This window comes from Lepidothrix coronata, unplaced genomic scaffold (genome assembly GCF_001604755.1).
Source record: "Lepidothrix coronata isolate B3197 unplaced genomic scaffold, Lepidothrix_coronata-1.0 Scaffold2, whole genome shotgun sequence".
Lineage (NCBI taxonomy): Eukaryota > Metazoa > Chordata > Aves > Passeriformes > Pipridae > Lepidothrix > Lepidothrix coronata.
The window spans coordinates 15,626,257-15,631,618 of NW_016690182.1; positions in this window are offsets into that span (position 1 = coordinate 15,626,257).

Genomic DNA, 5,362 nt, shown 5'->3' on the forward strand with positions numbered 1-5,362 from the left:
TAAAAAAGAGACTGCAAGCTATGCGCAAACCCGGTTCCCGAAAACTAACCCTAAAAAAGAGACTGCAAGCTATGCGCAACCCCTATTCCCTCCCCCTAACCTTAAAAAAGAGACTGCAAGGCATGTGCAAACCCTGTTCTCTGACCCCAACCTTAAAAAAGAGATTGCAAGCTATGCACAAAGCCAGTTTCCTAACCCTAACCTTAAAAAAGAGACTGCAAGCTACTAGTGTTAGGGTTAGGGTTAGGGTTAGGTTTAAGGTTTAGCGAAAGTGTTAGGGTTAGGGATAGGGTTAGGGTTGGGGTTAGGGGTTAGATTTTGCAGGGTTAGGGTTAGGGGTAGGGGTAGGGTTAGGGTTAGTGTTAGGGTTAGGGTTAGGGTTTAGGGTTAGGGTTAGGGTTAGGGTTAGGCAGAATCTGTCTCAATGCGCGATCTAACAGTCACGGGATTAGCCCATTCCAGACATGCAGCTGTGCCCAATAAGCCCCTCTCTGGCTGTAAACTCGATTCACTGCCCACTGCTGTCAGAATCTTTTACTTTTTCTCTTGGGTGTCTGCTTTTTCTGTTGCTGTTCTGTTACGGGTCTGGCAGAATACCCACCTCTGTCCGGTATGTACTCTGCTTATATAGAGCACTGGCTGCGCCCACTGGGTAGAGTCAAGAGGCGGAATCAACACTGAGTGTTTAGTGTCACTAATCCGCCTACTGGGTGGAGTCAGCACTGATTGGTCCACACAGTAACTGCAAGCTATACACAAAACCTTTTCTATAACCCTAACCCTAAAAAAGAAATTGCAAGCTACTAGGGTTAGGGTATGGGTTAGGGTTAGGGTTAGTGTTAGGTTTTAGGGTTAGGGTTAGGGTTTGGGTTAGGGTCAGAGTTAGGATTAGGGTTGGGGTTAGGGTTAGTGTTAGGGTAAGAGAGAGGGTTAGAGTCAGTGTTAGGGCTAGGGTTTAGGGTTAGGGTTATGGTTTCAGTTAGGGTTAGGGTTAGGGTTAGCATGGGTTAGGGTTAGGGTTAGGGTTAGGGTTAGGGTTAGAGTGAGGGGTCGGGTTAGGGTTAGGGTTAGGGTTAGGGTTAGTTAGGGTTAGGGTTAGGGTTAGGGTTAGGGTTAGGGTTAGGGTTAGTGTTAGGGTAAGAGTTAGGGTTAGGATTAGGGTTAGCAAGGGTTAGGGTTAGCGTTAGGGTTAGGGTTTGGGTTAGGTTATGGTTAGGCAGGAGCTGTCTCAATGCGTGATCTAACAATCGCGGGTTTAGCCCATTCCAGACACGCAGCGGTGCCCAATNTTAGGTTATGGTTAGGCAGGAGCTGTCTCAATGCGTGATCTAACAATCGCGGGTTTAGCCCATTCCAGACACGCAGCGGTGCCCAATAAGCCCCTCTCGGGTTATAAGACGGATTCACTGACCACCGCTGTCAGAATCTCTTGCTTTTTCTCTTGGGTATCTGCTTTTGCTGTTGCTGTTCTGTTGCGTATCTGGCAGAATACTCACCTCTGTCCGGTATGTATCCTGCTTATATAGAGCAGTGATCCCACCCCCTGGGCGGAGTCAATAGGCGGTGTAAGTGCTGATTGTTCCACGTCACTGGCTCCGCCTGTTGAGCGGAGGCAGCACTGATTGGTCCACACAGTAATTGCAAGCTATGCGCAAAACGTTTTTCCTAACCCTAACCCTAAAAAAGAGATTGCAAGCTATGCGCAAAACCTTTTCCCTAACTCTAACCCCAAAAAAGAGACTGCAAGCTACTAGGGTTAGGGTTTGGGTTAGGGTTAGTGTTAGTGTTAGGTTTTAGGGTTAGGGTTAGGGTTAGGGTAAGGGTTAGGGTTCGGGTTAGGGTTAGGGTTAGGCAGAATCTGTCTCAATGCGTGATCTAACAATCGCCGGTTTAGGCCATTCCAGACACGCAGCGGTGCCCAATAAGCCCCTCTCGTGCTATAGGCCCGATTGGCTGCCCACCGCTGTCAGAATCTTTTGCTTTTTCTCTTGGGTGTCTGCTTTTGCTGTTCTGTTGCATGTCTGGCAGAATACCCACCACTTTCTGGTATGTACTCTGCTTATATAGAGCACTGGCCCCGCCCCCTGGGCAGAGTCAAGAGGCGGAGTCAACCCAGATTGGTCCACACAGTAACTGCAAGCTATGCCCAAAGCCTGTTACCTAACGCTAACCTTAAACGAGAGACTTCAAGCTATGTGCAAACGCTGTCCCTTAACCCTAACCTTAAAAAGTAGACTGCAAGCTCTGCACAAAGGCAGTTCCCTAAGCCTAACCTTTAAAAAGAGACTGCAAGCTACTATGGTTAAGGTTAGGGTTAGGGTTAGGGTTAGGGTTAGGTTAAGGGTTAGAGTTAGGGTTTAGGGTTAGGGTTTGGGTTTAGCGTTAGGGTTGGGGTTAGGCAGAATCTATCTCAATGCGCAATCTAACAATCTCGCGTTTAGCCCATTCCAGACATGCAGCGGTGCCCAATAAGCCCCTCTCGGACTATAAGCCCGATTCACTGCCCACCGCTGTCAGAATCTTTTGCTTTTTCTCTTGGGTGTCTGCTTTTGCTGTTCTGTTGCGTGTCTGGCAGAATACCCACCGCCGTCCGGTATGTACTCAGCTTATATAGAGCACTGGCCACGCCCCCTGGGTGGAGTCAAGAGGCGTAGTCAGCGCTGATTGTTCCGCGTCACTGGCTCCGTCTACGGGGCGGAGTCAGCCCTGATTGGTCAACACAGTGACTGCAAGCTATACCCAAAGCCTGTTCCCTAAACCTAACCTTGATAGAGAGACTGCAAGCTATGTGCGAACCCTTTTCCCTAACCCTAATCCTAAAAACGGGACTGCAAGCTATGTGCGAATCCTTTTCCCTAACCTTCACCTTTAAAAAGAGACTGCAAGCTATGTGGAAACCCGGTTCCCTAAGTCTAACCTTAAAAAAGAGACTGCAAGCTATGATCAAAACCTATTCCGTAAACCTAACCTTATAAAAGAGACTGCAAGCTCTGCGCAAACCCTATTCCCTGACCCTAACCCTAAAAAAGAGACTGCAAGCCATGCGCAAACCCTATTCCCTGACCCTAACCCTAAAAAAGAGACTGCAAGCTATACACAAACCCTCTTCCCTGACCCTAACCTTAAAAAAGAGAGTGCAAACTACTAGGGTTAGGGTTAGGGTTAGGGTTAGGGTTAGAGTTAGTGTTAGGGTTTAGGGTTTAGGGTTAGGGTTTGGGTTAGGGTTAGGGTTAGGCAGAATCTGTCTCAATGCGTGATCTAACAATCTTGCGTTTAGCCCATTCCAGACACGTAGCAGTGCCCAATAAGCCCCTTTTGGGCTATAAGCCGGATTCACTGCCCACCGCTGTCAGAATCTTTTGCTTTTTCTCTTGGGTATCTGCTTTTGCTGTTGCTGTTCTGTTGCGTGTCTGGCAGAATACCCACCGCTTTCTGGTATGTACTCTGCTTATATAGAGCACTGGCCCCGCCCCCTGGGTGGAGTCAAGAGGCGGAGTCAGCGCTGATTGGTCCACACAGTAACTGCAAGCTATGCCCAAAGCCATTTACCTAACGGTAACCTTAAACGAGAGACTGCAAGCTATGCGCAAACCCTTTTCCCTGACCCTAACCCTAAAAAGGAGACTGTAAGCTATGCGCAACCCCTATTCCCTGACCCTAACCCTAAAAAAGAGACTGCAAGCTATGTGCAAACCCTGTTTCCTAACCCTAACCTTAAAAAAGAGAGTGCAAGCTACTAGGGTTAGGGTCAGGGTTAGGCAGAATGTGTCTCAGTGCGTGATCTAACAATCTCGCGTTTAGCCCATTCCAGACACGTAGCGGTGCCCAATAAGCCCCTCTCGGACTATAAGCCCGATTCACTGCCCACCGCTGTCAGAATCTTTTGCTTTTTCTCTTGGGTGCCTGCTTTTGCTGTTGCTGTTCTGTTGCAGTTCTGGCAGAATACCCACCTCTGTCCCGTATGTACTCCGCTTATATAGAGCACTGGCCCCGCCCCCTGGGCGGAGTCAAGACACGGAGTAAGTGCTGATTGTTCTGCGTCACTGGTTCCGCCTACTGGGTGGAGTCAGCGCTTATTGGTCTACACAGTAACTGCAAGCTATGCCCAAAGCCTGTTCCCTAACGCTAACCCTAAAAAAGAGACTGCAAGTTATGCACTAATCCTTTTCCCTGACCCTAACCCTAAAAAAGAGACTGCAAGCTATGCACAAACCTTCTTCCCTCACCCTAACCTTAAAAAAGAGACTGCAAGCTATGCGCAAACCTTATTCCCTGACCCTAACATTCAAAGAGAGACTGTAAGCTCTGCGTAAACCCTATTCCCTGACCCTAATCCTAAAAAAGAGACTTCAAGCTCTGTTGAAACCCTATTCTCTTACCCTAACTTTAAAAAAGAGACTGCAAGTTATGTGCAAACTCTGTTCCCTAACCCTAACCTTAAAATGCGACTGCAAGCTACTATGGTTATGGTTAGGGTTATGGTTATGGTTCGGGTTTAGGGTTAGGGCTAGGGTTTAGGGTTAGGGTTAGGGTTAGAGTTAGGGTTAGAGTTAGTTGTAGCAGTGAATCTGATGAGAAACCTGTTTTAACGTCTTAAAATGGCTCTTTGTGGTCTCTTTGTAAACACGTTTTTCTTCTTCCCAACACGCCCCATGACAACTGTTATCTCCCATGCAGGAGTGTCCTGGGAAGGTGTCCTGAAGTGTTTTTCATTGGACCTTGTTAACCCCTTCCTGTGATGGGGTGTTCCTGTAAGCCCCTTGAGACTTCTAATTGGTTACTCTGCGAATCCTCCTAAACCCTATAAATGTAACATCCCCAGCAATAAACGCTCTCTTGCCTCCTCTCCACGCCGGTGTGCTGTCTCTGTGCCTGCCATATGGCCACATGCGAGGGGGGAGGGGAGGGCACCTCTCGCCTCCAGGCTCGGGGCCTGAAAACCCTGTCGCTGGAGTTCCCTTTCCCCATCCCTCAAGACGTCGGAATGGTTCTTCAGATGGAGATGGAACTAGAACTGGGCTCCTCCACGTCATGGGTGGGGAAAGGGATCCAGAGTTAGGGGTTAGGGTTAGGGTTTAGGGTTAGGGTTAGGGTTAGGTACGCTCTCACACACCCAGACACACTCAGACTCACTGGCACACACGTAGACAGACTCATACATGCTCACGCACACTCAGACACCCTCTGGCACATTCAGATACACTCGCACACGCAGTCATGAAGACACACTCAGACACACTCATACACACTTAAGCACACTCAGACGCACCTGCACACACTCTGACACACTCAGACACACCTCCAAACACTCAGTCACCCTCAGGGACATAAAGACATGCTCAGACACACTGAGGAACACGCA